General features: G+C 34.7%; 1 long non-coding RNA gene across 4 annotated transcripts; it reads right to left on the bottom strand.

Moving 5' to 3' along the window:
* Positions 1 to 957: 957 nt before the first annotated feature.
* LOC113325689 lies at positions 958 to 4,039 on the bottom strand. Of its 4 annotated transcripts, none has more exons than XR_003348119.1 (6): positions 3,841 to 4,039; positions 3,617 to 3,706; positions 3,132 to 3,190; positions 1,806 to 3,022; positions 1,407 to 1,635; positions 958 to 1,219 (listed from the first exon to the last, which is right to left on the bottom strand). It is a non-coding gene; the product is annotated as an uncharacterized LOC113325689 (long non-coding RNA). The 4 variants fall into 4 exon arrangements; XR_003348122.1 differs by having other exon boundaries at positions 1,838 to 3,022; XR_003348120.1 differs by having other exon boundaries at positions 1,806 to 2,985.
* Between the last annotated feature and the right edge of the window lie 13,290 nt (positions 4,040 to 17,329).

Raw genomic sequence — 17,329 nt, 5'->3', positions numbered from 1 at the left:
AAACTTGGATTCCCATCAGCCTTTATAGACTACATTATGCTATGCATCACAACAGTTACATATTCAATCAATATAAATGGTACACCATGGATACATCACCCCAACCAGAGGTATCAGACAAGGAGACCCACTATCTTCCTATATTTTTATCATATGTGCAGAAATCCTATCTACAAACCTGGGAAACCTTCAAAACCAAAAATTAGTTCCAGGACTTAACATATCACAAAAAGCACCTCCCATAATTCATCTAATGTATGCATATGATCTTCTGATTACCTATAAAATTTCATATCAGAGTAACCAAAATACCCCCTTTTTTCATGGGCTTCATAAGTACCCTTATCCACCAATAATTATACCCCTCCTCATCCAGAAAGGAACCCCGTTAAATCATAAACCCACAAATACTCTTTCTAAATCAGTCGACTTATCTCGTGATTTCTTATTTCATTTCATATCCAAAGAATTTCTGCATCTGTTCTCTCTCTCCGGCCGTCACCACCTCCGCCACTACACTGCACCTTTTTTTGCATTGAGTAACTCTCTATTTCGGTTACTAAATGAGGTTGTAACATGAATCAGTCGTTACAAAAGAGGGTGTAGCCAATTTTCGTAACGGGCATGTCGCCGTTACTAATCTGAGGTTGTAATTGTTTTCGTAATGGAAACCAAGCCGTTACCAATTGAAAATTAATAGGGATACGAATATTTTGACAAGGTCAACGTTGACCGATTCCAATTATCCTGGTAAAAATTTAGTAACACCTTTTGCCGTTACTAATTTTTTTGTAACAAGGAAAAAGAAAAGGCCAGGCTTCATTGACCCTGTCAAAATTGATTCCCACCCCATTTATTTTGCCTTGCAAGTACCGTATCTCTTGGAATTTTCGTCATTCAATTCAATTCAATCCAATTCAAACATTCATTTTTCATTCAAAAGAAGTCATTCAAATATTGATTCAAACATTCATTCTACATTCGAAAGAAGCAAACACTGTTCGAATAATTATATATGTTAATCGATTTGTTCAATGATACTTAGGTTCATGGTGTGTTCAACTATCAGATGATTCATAACTGCTAGGTACAAGCAGATGACTCTTTTCTCATCTAAAAATCTAAGAGTTCCGGCATATATACCAATAAAATTACCTGAATCCACTTGTTTCTTTATTCAATATCTGTTTGTCCTCAACAACCCTGATAACTGCTTCGTCTGCAAGCAAGAAAACAATGGATTTAGAAATAGAGTTTCACAAACTCTTGCATAACATATATCACCAAAACATTTGAACCTGTTGGATTTCATAAGACAAGACAACAACTAACACACAATATTGAGTACTGATACAACTTAGTACCTCTATTGCAACAAAATGGAAGAAACTGTAATGGTTAATTACCCGATGCCCTCTTTTTCAGTTGTTCATTAAACTTGATTAGACACCACCAGAGATGGCTAGAGTTCTGCAAAATCAGTGCCGGAAACTTATTCTCCTACCAGAACCTGAAAGCAAACCAACACTTGCACACTGGTTCTTCTGATGCTGCTATTTATCCATTTCAGCTTCTGAATTGCAATTGTATTGTAAAGAGAGATCTTCAGTGCACATTCAGCAGCTATTCTGAACCCTGCCAAAGTAAACAAAAGTAAAGTAAGTGATAAGGTACTAAGAGATACCGAAAAAAGAGCCCACAGACTAACATGTTGATTCCAACAAGTTTTAAACAAAGAGTATGATTATATATCAAGTGCTGGACAAGGAATGAGGATGTGGAGACACAAGGAGATAGAAACATACATTGACTACCAAATTACTTGTGCTAGTAATACCTTGACTAGCAATTTTTTTCATCAGTCTTCATAACATTGAGCCAAAGATCTGCACATATAACCCAATGATTACAGATAGTAGGAAAAAAAGAAGAACACATTTAATATTTATATAAAAAAAAATCCCCTACAAAAAGGAGTTAGCAAGGGAGAAAATGATGAACATATTTAGTGATTATATGTAAATACAGTATACATAGGTATCCATCATAACATAAGAGTGATGAAATAAATTGCATAAACATCTTAAATTTCCAGCACAATTTTTTTTCGCGACAATCAAAGTCATAATATCTACAGTACCAAATCCATTGTACTACAAGTCACCACCCCCACCACCTCCCACACCTGCCACATACAGCTAGAAATCACCACCCCACCGCCATCTATAGAACCTACTTCTTGCTATTACAAGTCACCACTACCATCACCAGTACCAACCCAGAACTACTACAACTTACCACCACCATCTCCAGTATCACCACCTTAATACAAGTCACCACCACCATCTCCAGTACCATCCCTATGCTACTACAAGTCGCCACCACCACTAGCTTGCAATAAATAAGGTGAAACATAAACTGTGAATATAGTTCGGATATGTCATTTTAGTTAGCCAAAAAAAAATATACTCCCCTAGGTACTAGTGTTAACAGAAGTGTCCGGCTACACAATTTACTTAGCGACATCCATAATGATGCATGTGCGAGTCCAACACTGCTGCAATAACTACCACTGTGGCCAAATGGACTTCCTTTCTCAAGACAGATTGCAGGGAATACTATGTACATAAGGTTTCCTAAGTTTCCTGTTCAAAATATTAAAAAACTAGCAACGAAAGTTAAGATTGCATTTTTTAAACTTTAGAAGTAATTGTATTGGATTAATAAGAAAAGAAGAATATATATCTAAGAGACAAACTGAATGAATAAATCACCAGCTACCTGCACACCGACAAACATCTTAAAATGCACATTTTCCCTACACAATAATCGGACATTACACTATTCAACTGCCTGCACTAGACAAAAAGAGAGATATGCACAAGGCTTTTTACATTAGTTCATATACCAGAAGTTCTCAAACCCTAAGAGTCCAGTCATATCCGCATACAACTATTCGCCGAACGTCTTAAAAACCTTCAATTCCTACACCAATAAATTTATAGACTTCTCAATCTCCTTCCTAAAAGATTCCAATACAATTTGCAATCAGCATCCATAACAGCATTTGCAATCAGTAATAATAGCAGTATCCAACACATAAATCGGATGCATGATTTGCAAGAAATTACCTGCCTCTAACTACCTTTGCTTCCTAATATTAATGTAAATACCAGATTATTGCTCAAACCTGTTCAAAACAAAAACAAGAACAAATCAAACACACAATATCAAAAACCTCTCAAAAGCGTAGTAAAGATTCGAAAGAAGCCAACTTGTGAGCAGCCATCATATATGGCCCTTCATAGAGTGCCTGTAGTATCATAAACAACGCGTGGCTTTTATCAGAATTCGACATTAATCTACTACTCGCTTTTCTCTGGCAAAACCAGAAAAAAAACAACAACCCATTGGAGAATTCACCCACAGTATCTATACAAAATAAAATCAAGGATTTCTAACCCAAAGAATTAGTTTCTGTAAAGATTATAATCAATGATTTGAAAGGGAATAACTAAATTAAGCACAAAAACTTAAAAAAGATTTAGAACACAAAATTGGAAACCCCAATCGAAAATTTTGGGGAAAGTCGATAAAAACAATAGAAAAGAGTTACCCTATATTACCCATATCCTGGTCATCGTCGGCCATTGCTGATGTTGTCTTAAGAGAAATCTGTGTTCTGGATTTTAGGTTTCCGTCGTCGCTTCAAAAAAATAACATAAATCAGAAACAAGATCAATCAGCTCTAAAATCGTTAATTGATCAAAAATCAAAGGGTATACAAGAACCCATTAATTAGAAAATCTGATAAATAGAAAACTTGTGATGATGATTTACCTTTGAATCGAAGAAGAGAGATATGGAACAAAGCGATAACTTATTCTTCTAGTTGTTGATTTTAATGAATCTTCTTTGATAGAGAGAGAGAGAGAGAGAGAGAGAGAGATTGAGAGTAAGAGACCGTGACGGAGATGCAGTTTTCTAGTGAACAAGCTTTCTTGTTCAAGTTTTCTTCAAGGAGGATCGTTCAGGTTTTCTTCATGGAGGTGATAGAAAATGAAAGAAAATGAAAGTCGATAAGTATAGGTTAGGGTTAGTCACCTCACATACATCTGTAGCACGTGAAAATTTAGGGCGGAAAAATCTTTCAAGTCAAAATGATTTGGGTAAAAATATAATTCAAAGTGTTACCCTGCACATGCACGTTTCGCATGATTTTATCTTAGCAGTTGCTAATAGTAACAAGCACATGGCCGTTACGAATCATCTCTAAATTCGTAACTAAGATAGAGCCGTTACTAAACTTTAGTAACTGAAATTTCAGGTTACAAATTAGTAACGGCCACATTTCTGTTACTAATTTTAGTTTCTAAACGCCAAATATGGTGTAGTGCTACCACCACCTTTGGCGCCGCCAATAGATTCATATTTCGATAAAAAAATTATTATCTACAACAAATGGTTCTTCTTAATCTTCTTTTAAAGATCGGTTTTCCAAATCAGGTCCAAAGAGATCGAAATCTGATTTTAGGTTTTCATTTTTGGTTTCAGAGTTGAACTTGTCCGAGTTTATCGAAGTTTCAAGAAGTAGTGATGAGGATGGTGGTGCTGCTGGCGGCGGAGGAGGTGCGATTTGTTGATTCCTTCTATAGATCGAGATTCAATTTACATCAATTCCTAAATTGGTGACAGAGATAAAGAGGGTTGCAATGATTATCTTGTTTAAGTTTCTATCGGCTGTGGTGGTAGTGCTGTAACATTATTGTTGTTATTGTTGGAGGTGAACATTTGGTTTGGTTGACAGGGAGAATGAAGTCAAGAGATCTTATTTAGGTTTTGATTTCCGGTAAGAAGATATCAGAATTTGTATAATTGAAGCTTAATAATTGATCTGTTAGATGTAGATTCATGTTTCAGGTATTGAATTTTTCCCAAATTCAGATTTTGTTAATTTTTTGGTTTTTAAAGGTATTACATGCTCATTTTTAAGGACTATGCAATTCTCTATTTTAGCTTATCTTGCCTGGAATTCAGATTTTGTCTTGCCTGCAACGTCTATGCAGTTCAACTGGTGAGGAAAATGTTACGGACTGTAAATGGTGGTGGCTTGAAGTAGTACTATGCGACAGGGACCGGTGAGTGGTATAAGATGGATCCAGGGTTCAAAATATGGATTTAAGTGGTTACAACAAGTTTGTTCATGAAACTGCACTCATTCAATATGGAAAATATGAGTTTGATCATTCTTAGTTTGTTGTCAATTTGTGTTACAGGTGTTGGTAAAACTGTCATGGATGAGGTGCCCTACAAGTTTTTGAATGAGCTCAAATTGTTTGATATCATGTCTGTGGAACATTGAATTCCAATAACTTAATACATTATGGAACACTCATTGACTCTGGCGCTCGAGATTAGGCTCCTGGAGGATCTTCCAGTGGTTCTATTATGGATGTTGTTGTTGAGGTAGTGGGTTTTCCGTTAGGTAACTATCTTAATCAATGTCAAGAATATTATGTTCATTTATTATTCAATGCTTCAAAATGCGGAACACTTTTTTACGTTGGATACAAATTATTGTTGTGATGCTTTTTCTGGCCATGTTGTATATAGCTCTAGCTAATGATAAAATGAATATGTGGTTTTAATTTGTACCCCATTATCAGTTGTTCTTATTTTACTGTCATAGGTTAATAGCTAATACTTGTACTTGATTCCATTCCCTAATTTGCATGCTAAGTAAAGATCAAAAAGTATTTACACACCACAAAATTGGCGTATACCTGATGAATCTATCCATACTAAACTCTTGCTTATTATTTTGTGCACTAATCTAGAATCTTTATATAAAATAGGACAACTCTATCTTATTATTTGTGTATCAACAATAGAAATTGATCTTAGTGTAAGAAGTCAACAACAAATATTTGTGTATCAACAATAGAAATTGACCTTAGTTTAGGGAGTCAACAACCAATGTTTGTGTATCAACAATAGAAAAATGGAATCAACAACCAATATTTGTGTATCAACAATAGAAATTGATCTTAGTGTAAGGAGTCAACAAAAAATATTTGTGTATCAACAATAGAAATTGACCTTAGTTTAGGGAGTCAACAACCAATGTTTGTGTATCAACTATGGAAAAATGGAATCAACAACCAATATTTGTGTATCAACAATAGAAACTGATATTAGTGTAAGGAGTCAACAACAAATATTTGTGTATCAACAATAGAATTTTACCTTATTTTAGGGAGTCAACAACCAATGTTTGTGTATCAACAATAGAAAAATGGAATCAACAACCAATATTTGTGTATCAACAATAGAAATTGATCTTAGTGTAAGGAGTCAACAACAAATATTTGTGTATCAACAATAGAAATTGGCCTTAGTTTAGGGAGTCAACAACCAATGTTTGTGTATCAACGATGGAAAAATTAAATCAACAACCAATATTTGTGTATCAACAATAGAAATTGATCTTAGTGTAAGGAGTCAACAACAAATATTTGTGTATCAACAATAGAAATTGACCTTAGTTTAGGGAGTCAACAACCAATGTTTGTGTATCAACAATAGAAAAATGGAATCAACAACCAAATTTGACAAATATTTTTGAACTTTTGATTTTTTGGATCAACTTCAGTTGTTGACACCTAATATTGGCGGCGGTGGCGGCGGTGGCGGCAACAACAAAAAAAATGGTGGTGGTGTGTAGCGGTGGTGGAATATTATTGGTGGTTGTATTTAGTAAGTGGTGGTGGTGGCGGAGTGGTGGTGGTGGTGGAGTGGTGGTGGCGGCGGTGCTGTTGGTCGTGGTGAAATGGTGCTGCTGGTGGATGTGAAATAATAAAAAAATCTATTTTTTAATGGATAAGATTTTTAAATGGAAAATAATATTGTAAGTGAGGGTATTAAGGTAATCTATTTTTTAATGGATAAGGTATTTAAACGATAGGGGTATTTATATTGTTGTATAAGGGTATATTTATTGGGTGTCAAAACTAAGGGTATTTAATAAATTTACCCCATCTTAAAACCCTCCTCCAAGCCTATAGATCCTCTGCAGGGCAAGTAATTAATACTACCAAATCGGTAATCATCCATCACCCTAATTTAGACCCAAACAAAATAAATGATCTTCAAAAATTCTTTAATATGCCGACCACATCAAAACCTCCAACTTATCTAGGCATCCAGTTTAAACAAGGAAGAGCATCAAATCGAACTTTCACTCCCCTCCTACAAAGATTAGTCAGAAAAGCAAAAGGATGGATGACAAAATGCCTAACTCCATCCGGAAGACTAGTTCTCATCAAAACCTCCCTAACCCAAACCTCCAATCACATAATGCAAACACAAAACCTACCCAAAAATATACACAAACAAATAGATCGTATCACCAGGATTTTTTCTAGGGACATGACTCAACAATAAAAAAACTTCACCCTATAGGATGGGATAAAGCAACAAAACCATTAGCCGAATGAGGATTAGGAATAAGGAAAAATAGTGATCATAATAAGGCTCTTCTAATGAAGAGAATCTGGAATTTGCATGAACAACCTAACTCTATATGCGGAAGTCTATTCAGCGCAAAATACCTTAAAGAACATCCAATTTTTCAAGGAAGCGTTTCAATACCCTCTGCTTCCAGTCCTCAATGGAGACAACTCGCATCAATTATCCCTAACATGCAAAACTTAATTTTCCATCATATTGGAAATGGGTTAAAAACTCCGATATAAGCCAATTGGATTCCACATTCTCCCAATCTTGACCCGACACAATGCTACCCAATCCAAACGGTAGCAGATATCATCGACCCAATCTCCCACTCTTAGAATCATGAAAAATTGAACACATTTTCCAATCCAATAATTCAAAAAATCATCAACATCCATCTTCCTCAAAATAATACCCCAGATAAAATTATATGGCCACACTCAAAAACTGGAAAGTACACTACATCGTCGGGATACAAATGTCTAACCGATGGTCAACAACCCACACACCTCTACCACCTACCAAATTCTTGTGGACCTTACCATGTCCACCAAAAATTAGGCTTTTCTTGTGGAAAGACGTCAATGAAGGATTACCAACTTTCTCTCTCTTACATCGAATCCACTTGACCAAATCAGACATATGCCCAAGATGCAATACTAATACAGAATTAACAAGCCACCTTTTAATTCACTGCCCAATGGTAACTACTTTCTGGAACAACCTATTCAATCAACTTACAAATGCACCAAACTCCAACCACATCACGACCTTCACCTTAACTCCACAAACAACCATATCCCAAATCCTGCAACAATCAACATCAACAACTATAATCTCCTCTTTCTGTTTTCTTCTATGGACCCTATGGTTATCCAAAAATGAGCTAGTTTTCCAACAAAAACAAGCAACTTCAGAAGAAATCCTAGCCTGGGCTCAAAAACTGCAACATGAATATTTCAGGGCACTGCACGCTTCACCACCAATCATACCAGGACATACACCAACATTCAACCACCCAACAACAGATAGAAGGACAACAACAATTTAAGTAGGTTAGTCCATCCCGAACATCAACTGGATAAATATTAACACAGATGGAGCATCCAGAGGCCAACCGGGTTTTGCAGGGGAGGGATTCGTCTGTAGAGACTATGATGCACGAACGTTAATAGCAATGGATCAACCACTGGGAATTACCACTGCCCTAACTGTAGAACCTGGGCATTACTTTTAGCCTCAAGAACAACAACAGAGAGAAAGTGGTCTAAAATTCTCTTTGAAACGGATTCAGAGAACCTCCTGTGTTTCATCACATCAACCACCATGCCACCTTGGCGCATAGCAGGAATGATTAAAGAAATAAAAAGTAGGCTTAGGAAAATCCCGCAGGTCGCCATACAACACAACTACAAGGAAGACAATCAAGCAGCGGATGGATTAGCAAACCATGCAGCAGATGTAAGCCAGATAGAAAACTATTCAACCAAAATCTGGGACCAGGAAATCCCATCCTTTATCAGTCACATTTTATTTCTTGACTCTGTGGGTACCACATACCCACGACAAGTTGTAATTTAACTTTTCTCTAATAAAATGCATGCTTCAACAAAAGAAAATAGAAATAACTTATATTATCGAGGAATGTTGTTGTAATTTGTTAAATTTGGGTGGACAATTATGCAAAATTCATAATCTCTGAGCCTTGTTTGGAAACTTTAAAAATTTAGGGGAGGACTAGTGCCATTAAGCTCCATCACTGATTGAGACCCTTATAATCCATTATTATTACTCTCCCTGGTCGAATTATACAAGTGGAGATGAGAAATTTCATTGATCAAGACAAAAGAATGGGACATAAAAATTCCAGATTTTCATATATTTTACCATTTAACCTATTCGTGACGTAATTTTGGGGTATTAAAGTAGTTTAAGATAAACTAAAAAAAAAAAAATACGGAACTTCACTATTGTTAGTTACCTTAATCTTACTCCTTTTTATTAAACAATAGTATATTACCGAGATGTGCCGTTATGGTAAGGGTTGTACCCTACCTATGTATACTTTTTTTCCTATTTCTTTGTACTGTATTATAAAATGAAGCTTCGCTAAGTTAGCAAAGATAAAGATTAGTCATGATTTTTCCTCCCAATTGGTAAATTCACGGTTACGGTCGATCCCATGAATACACGCTTTAATTGATAAAAATTCATTATATATTCTCTTATTCCCATCTTAAAAGTCTAAATCAAAATGGAAAACTTTGATCAATTGAAAATAAAAAACCTACCTTCCCATAAAACTGAACAATTGATTCTCTCGCTCATATTGTTGGAAAAATAAATGCGGTTTCGGTTTCTCGGAAGTCATTTTCATGCAAACAAAATACTAACAAGAAGAGAGTTAGAAAGACTTATCGGATTGGTTGATCGAGGCGAGGTAATCCTCTTTCCTTAAAGACAATTCATCCCCGCATACGGTGCTCACGGTTCTACGGATGTCGCCTTCCAAGATACAACGACCACGCCTTATAGTAAGTAGCACTACAATACTTTTAGGCCAGCGAATGTTGACAATTATTGTGCTCTTAAATGACTCTGACTTTTGACTCCAAAACTTGTTTTTAATCTCTTCAAAAACTGATTTTCAACTTCTCAAAACCTTGTTAAAACTCATTTTAACTTATTAAAACAAAACTAAGAGATTGGTATATATAGAATCAATAGTGACTCTACAAGGTGTCTTTTCACCAATACGTGACTCACCATGACCAATGGTGACTCTCCATAACACCTATTCATGACTAGGTGTCTTATGGTGAAAAGGCATAACCCAAACACATCTCTTGGAGTTTAAATCTTGAAAACTAATTTTCACTCATATAATAATTTTCACTTAAAATTCCAACACATATTTGGTAGGATGATTGGGTTTGACCCTAATTCCTTACTTTGGGGAAAACGAAAATCAGAAATAAAGTTGGGAACGGAGATAGATCGCGGAGAGGAAAAAACTCAAATCCAAGAGTAAAGTTCCGCTAAATCTTCTTTCAATTTTCTCTCAATCTTCGTCCACCAAAACGTACATTTGTGACCAGTTAATGGAAATAGAATTTTGATTTTATCTTAATAGATAAACTCAGAGAGACTTATAAGATTATTCGGATTACACGTTATAATTTGACAATGGATTGATATTTACAAAATGATCTTACATGTATACAAAATCCCATGTTCTTCGGGCTTCTGTTTCAAAGTCCATAATAATTTGACTAGAAGTTATTTTCAATAAATAATCTAACATGATTATACATAATTTATATAACACCCGTGCCATAATTCTACAGCTGTAAAATGATCAGTTTAATTAACTTTTAATAATAATATTTTATTAATTAATATTTTATAATAAATATTTCTTTAATTAATCAAATAAATATTTTTTCATTAATACATAATAAATTTATTTTATATTAAAAATCAGTAGGTATTAACGGTGGTTGTGATGGTGCGCGGGGGTGGCGGATCGGCGGTGGGGATGTGACGGTGGGCGGGGTGGTGGATCGGCTGTGAGGATAATGGTGGTGGGTGTTGGTGAGAATGATGGAGTGATGGCGTTAATGATTGTGGTGGTGGAAGAAGTAGTGGTAGTGGAACGAGAAAGGTGTCTTAAGGTAGATAATAAATTTAGTTACCCTTGGTTACTTTTTTCTTTATTTTATATATTAGTTTTTTTTTAATTAAAATAAAAATTAAATGCTAAATTTTTTTAGGGAGAAGATAAATTAATAGTTGTGGTTTTAAGATTTGTCGGGTCGGGGCAGGAAAGAAGATGAAACCTATTAAAAAAAATTGACCATGTACAAGACTACAGGAGAATCAATTGTAATTGATTTAGTTTCTCATATCTCTCTATATTCTCATTTTTTGTCATGATTTCTGTTTCTACCATTTCTCCTCGACTTCATGTTATTATGCATGTTTGAGAAGTAGTTCATGGTAATAGTTAAAAAAGAAGATAAGTAGATAAGAAATAAAATTGATCAAGAATTACATATTATTAAACTTTAGTAAAATGAATAAACACAACTTTATGTAAATTTGAAATAATTTATATCACCAAAGGGAGAAAAGTAATTCCCGAAGCTAGCAGATTTTGTAAGTTTAATATGATTAATTTCAAGTAATTTTTTGTTTTATGTTTTGTTACAAATTTGGTGATCGACCTTTGATGATTTATTTCTTTTCGAATTAGGGATACTATTTTGTTTTGAAGAAGTGAATGAAGCAGTGTTCAACTATTCATAAGCCCATAGAATTTTGAGGAGTTGGTTAACGATTAACTATGTTCGTCCTAAAGGATCGTATGACTTACAAACATAATATTAAAAGATTTGAGGACATGTATATTAACCAACACCTCGAAAAACATTTAGACTTGGATCGATTTTTCGCAAACAGTTATGATATGTATGAACCGATGGATATATTTGAAATACATATCCTTTCCCATGCCTTGGACGGTCGGATAAAATTTTGAGAGACAAACGTTGCATCCGGCCATCCCAATCTCATCACAACTAAAGAAATCCGATGGTTGTCGTTTTTGTAACCTATTTTCATTATGAATTCAAATTTATTAACCTTTAATTATTGGATAACCACTTAACTCAAGATATTTAAAGAGACATTAAATGAAGTCATAATACCATTTATGCATTGATTGTATTTGGTGGTGGCAAAGTGAGACTTTTTTTCTTTCTTTTTCTAAAGCATAAGTGAGATATATTTTTATAAATATATGTACATCCTATTACTTAAATGATTAAGTGTTTGTTTTTGGATGATTTATATGGCTAATTTTACAGTGTAGGTATGGACATTATTTTGGACAAAAAACCTAATTCAGCTTAATCTTGAGTTTCAGAATAATGGTTCCCGGTAGCAGAGGGAAAGAATTCATCCCATTCAAAGACATCCGACGGATGTAAGATTTGTAAACTTCTTCAGTTATGGATGTATACATTGATAACCCTCATAATTAGCTCCTAAGCAATTAAAAAAATTAATATGCCAACGAAAAATCCTTAACTTTAATTGATAAAAAAAACTAAAAAATAATTATCCTATAAAAAGCATACAAAAATTTTATTTGTTAAAAGATATCTTAACAGATTATCCATCTTTTATCAACCCGGAAATAAAGAACATCGTTAGAACTTTTGCCAACATAAAAAATAAAGTAATTTATTTATTTATTACATACACAGTTAAATATGATTTTGAATAATAATATGTAAGTATGTTGATTCAAATACAGTCGAATGCAAAAAGATACGAGTAAAAAAAAAATTACAAAACAGAAAGGGTTTTTGAGGCTTTGACGGTTGGATAATATTTTGAGAGACAAACGTTTCATCCGACCATCCAAGCTTCACCCTGGCCAAAGACAACCGACATATTAAGATTCGTAACCTCCTTCAATTGTTGATATATATATATTGATAACCCTCATAATTAGTTCCTCACCAGTTAAAAAAAATTGTATGCCAACAAAAAGTCCTTACCATTTAAATGCTACAACTATATATAACTCCTTTAAAAAAAAATTGACTCATATATTTTTTAAATCGAATTAGCCTACCTTCATCAACCTACAACAAATAACATTAGAACATTTGTGGTTACAACATGTAAACCTCTTATTTTTGCCTTGAAATAAATTAATTTCCCTTCATCAACCTGCAAAGAACAAAGAACATTATGTTAAGAATACAAAAAATTCATTTTCATTTGATTCATTTTTTATTGGTTTTGGAAATAATTTAAAAATAAAAATAAATACATACAATTGAGAACTATCCGAATAATGAATCGCCAAAACTTTTCACTTCAACCTTAGGCCTAATTTAATTTTAGTGAAAAAAGAAATACTATTTAAAGCCATGAAGACTCACAAGCTTGCATTCTTTGCAACCTTGCAAATGAGACAATAATCCTGCTTGGAGTCGCATTCTTTTTCAAAGCTGCACTTACATTGAACCTCAATCTTTTCATAAACCTTCTTCACTTTTCGGGTGGTTTCCTTTTTCCTCTGAATCTGCTAAATTAATTTTTTTTATCTTCTTGATCATGATTGTCTTTTCCTCCATAACAACACGATTGAACATTGTCATCTAAATCTTCAATTACTGACCCATCACTATCACCAAATATTTTTTTATTCTCATGATTCACCTTCAGCTTTTCAACTCCTGATGTTATTGTTATGGAGAATATAAAGAGATTCAGTAGATTTAAGGCTACAATCAATACCTTCATCATTCTCGGTATTATTGAACGAACGAAACCCGATTCTCTGATTTAACTTTTTTAATTTCTCTAAATCAGTCATTTGGTATCTCGGTTGCTTTTGCTGCTAGCCTTTTTAGAACTTACTCCAAAAATAAACGTTACAAACAGGGGCATCATAATTGAGGCTAAACTTTAGAACGTGCATTACATAATTAGGCTTCATATAACTCATTTTTTTTTCTTATTTTAAGTAAATCGGAGAAAAATATTTATGGACAAAATAAGGGCAGAGTAGACTTAATGCTAAAAGCAATGCCTTGAACACGATCTAAACCCTCTGATCTTCCTCTCCACTACCGGTTTTCTTCGTTTGATTATACTTCTCATCCCCCTAATCATCCTCACCACATACACGTATTATCCACCTATAATCACTAATTTACCATCACAATTCATTTCACTGAAATACTTACCAATTAAGAAAATAACGTCTGTAGAATAAAGTATGCATGCATAAGAAACAACTGCTTTTATGATTAAAATATTATTAGAAAGACCAAAGGAGGGTAATGGAAGTTGAAACTCAGACAAATCAAATGTCCAGGATGAGGGAAAGAAGTCAGGAGATATAATATAAGAAACCACGGCTACGATAACTATACGGCCAAGACTTTGCAATGAACAATAAGGCATACAAACACTTGGAATCCGTCAACCAAGATGAGACGAAACGAACGGTTCCGCTGCCAAAATTTAGACCAGGACACCCTTTGGAGACGTCTAAATCTAAAACTGACAAAAAGATAACGAAACTTATCGAGACTGCTGAAAAATATCGTGAGGAATTGAGACAAATGATATCGACGAGAGAATATCGATGTTCCCTTGAGGAGGAAGATGAAGGAAAACCATACTTCATGCATCATCTGTACACTAAAATATTGATGATCCGTGAAGAGATTGAGAGAATGGATTTTTGGCTTTGCCGAAACCATGCAATGGAGATGACCTGGGATAATACATGAACAGAATCACCAGAACATATGGATAACGAACACATGACGATAGCGCCAGTGATCGAGGAAACATTTCCGAGAGGATGTAATTACATGTATTTCTCATCCAATAAAGATTCAACATAAAGATCTAAATACAACATAAATCAGTATCAAAGACCGCCAATCTTGGGGGATCGATTAAAAATTTATTATTTCAGGGAAATATAAAATAATTTACCTAGCATTTTTATCAGAAAATATTATTTTAATCAATTGAAAGTGTAACTGAATTTATAATTATTTGTATGACAAACATCTAAGTTTTTCATAGCTACAAATTCTCATGGGTCAAATTAATCTTATCATAGTTTGTAGTATTTATTTAAATAATTCTGACCAAAAATTATTCCATCTCATGCCGTTCCGTTACGACACGGGTTATTTCTAGTGACCTACAAAATACAAGTGACTGCTATACAAAAACAAAGTTCACCCATACGAGTTTGTTATGAATGTTACGCCAAAACATGCGGAAGCGTTAAGTTTGCACAATTACAATGGTACTCCAGTATTTCCAAGAACATAACCACACACACACAAACACACACACACACACACACACACACACACACACACACACACACACACACACACACACACACGAAGAACAAGTATTTAACGAGGTTGAATCCTCCTGTATCACCGTATAGGAGAGAGCAATACACAAAGCCTTTAGAGTAGAAGAAGAGACTTCTGGTGTGTTTCTACTAGGTTTACTCTGTCGCTATTTATACATATATATAGGATTAGACACATTCCTTAACAAGGGAGAAATTCTTAAGAACCTCTACCCAAAGAGGGTCTCTTACCGAACATGAAGGATGTAAATCAATTCCGAGAAATGACGAAGCTTGACCCAAATACTAATTTAATCAACATATCAGCTGGATTGTCTTTGGTATTGATCTTCACAAGTAGAATGTCTTCTTCTTCAAGAATTTTTTTGACAAAGTTAACTGCACGTCTATAAGTTTGGTTCTAGCATGACGCACGTGATTCTTAGCCAACTAAATAGCACCCAGGGTATGCCAACTAAGTTTTTCATCAAGCAAACCATGTAACCATATAGCTTCTTTAAATATTTTTGTCACTGCCTATACTTTGACTTAGTAGTTGAGAGAGCCACAGTAGACCGCAATATTAATCTCCAACTAACCGGTTCCCCTGCTATGACAAATACATACCCTGTAGTTGAACGTCTCTTGTCCAAATCGCCGGCATAGACAGAATTCACATACCCAACACACAACTGATTGTTACTGAAAAAGCGTGGGTATAACAACCACACCCAATAATTCGTTCGTCAATCTGTATGGACTAAACTCCAATATAATTCTGAGAGAACCAACTTAAAAGCGATCTCAATCAAGAGATATTTCAAAGAGCTTTATCTATATTTCTCAATGCAATCAGAAAATCGAGCAGATAGAAATACGTGAGCTTCATTATTATGAGAAAAAACTTGGACCAATGCTCAAGTGTCAATCAAGTTATATCCAACAAACAAGGTCGGATTTATCAACTGGTTGAACGACGCACAACCTGTGATATTTCAAATATATAAACAAATATAATGCGGAAAAGAAATAACACAGAAACCAGAAATTTTGTTAACGAGGAAACCGCAAATGCAGAAAACCCCAGGGACCTAGTCCATATTTGAACACCACACTGTATTAAGCCTCCACAGACACTAGCCTACTACAAGTTAACTTCAGACTGGAATGTAGTTGAGCCCTAACCAAGTCTCACACCGATTAAGGTGCATTCGTGTTCCTTACGCCTGTTGAACCACGCCAGATTCTGCGCACTTGATTCCCTTAGCTGATCTCACCCACAACTAAAATTTTCTACGACCCAAAGTCGAAGACTTATAAACAAATCTGTCTCCCACAGATAAGTCTATTCTGATAGATAAATCTATCTCCCATGGAAGTACATACGAAATTTTGTTCCGTCTTATGATAAATCAAGGTGAACAGGAACCAATTGATAATCCGGTCTTATACTTTCGAAGAACAGCCTAGAAATATCAATCACCTCACAATAACTTTACTATATGGTAGTAGAAGAAGTTACTTCGGAACCACAAAGTCTGAGACGAAGAACTTTGTGATTACTTTTTATATCTTACCTATCGGAGATAAATCTCGATCAAATAAGTCTTGCTCTTATCTCATGCATAAAATCTCGTATTACACGCGAATATAAAGACTTGCGCCTTGGAAAGCATAAAGTCTCGTCTCGACCACGAGCCCAATTCCCGATAATGGTCCAAAAACTCGAACTCAATACAAGCAACAGCCAGCTGATAGACACATTTTTGTGACCAAATTGTCCTCAATTTTCAGTATTGTTGGTACTCGATTTTCTACTTATTATGGTGTTTTATGTGTTGTAGGTATTTTTGGAAAATAAACATTTTCGGAAAATTCGGCTCGAAAAGTTGGTATAGGCACCCGGAG

Source organism: Papaver somniferum, chromosome 1 (genome assembly GCF_003573695.1).
Source record: "Papaver somniferum cultivar HN1 chromosome 1, ASM357369v1, whole genome shotgun sequence".
NCBI classification, from domain to species: Eukaryota; Viridiplantae; Streptophyta; class Magnoliopsida; order Ranunculales; family Papaveraceae; genus Papaver; species Papaver somniferum.
The sequence above is the reverse complement of the archived record's forward strand: the minus strand, read 5'-3'. Positions and strand labels throughout refer to the sequence as shown.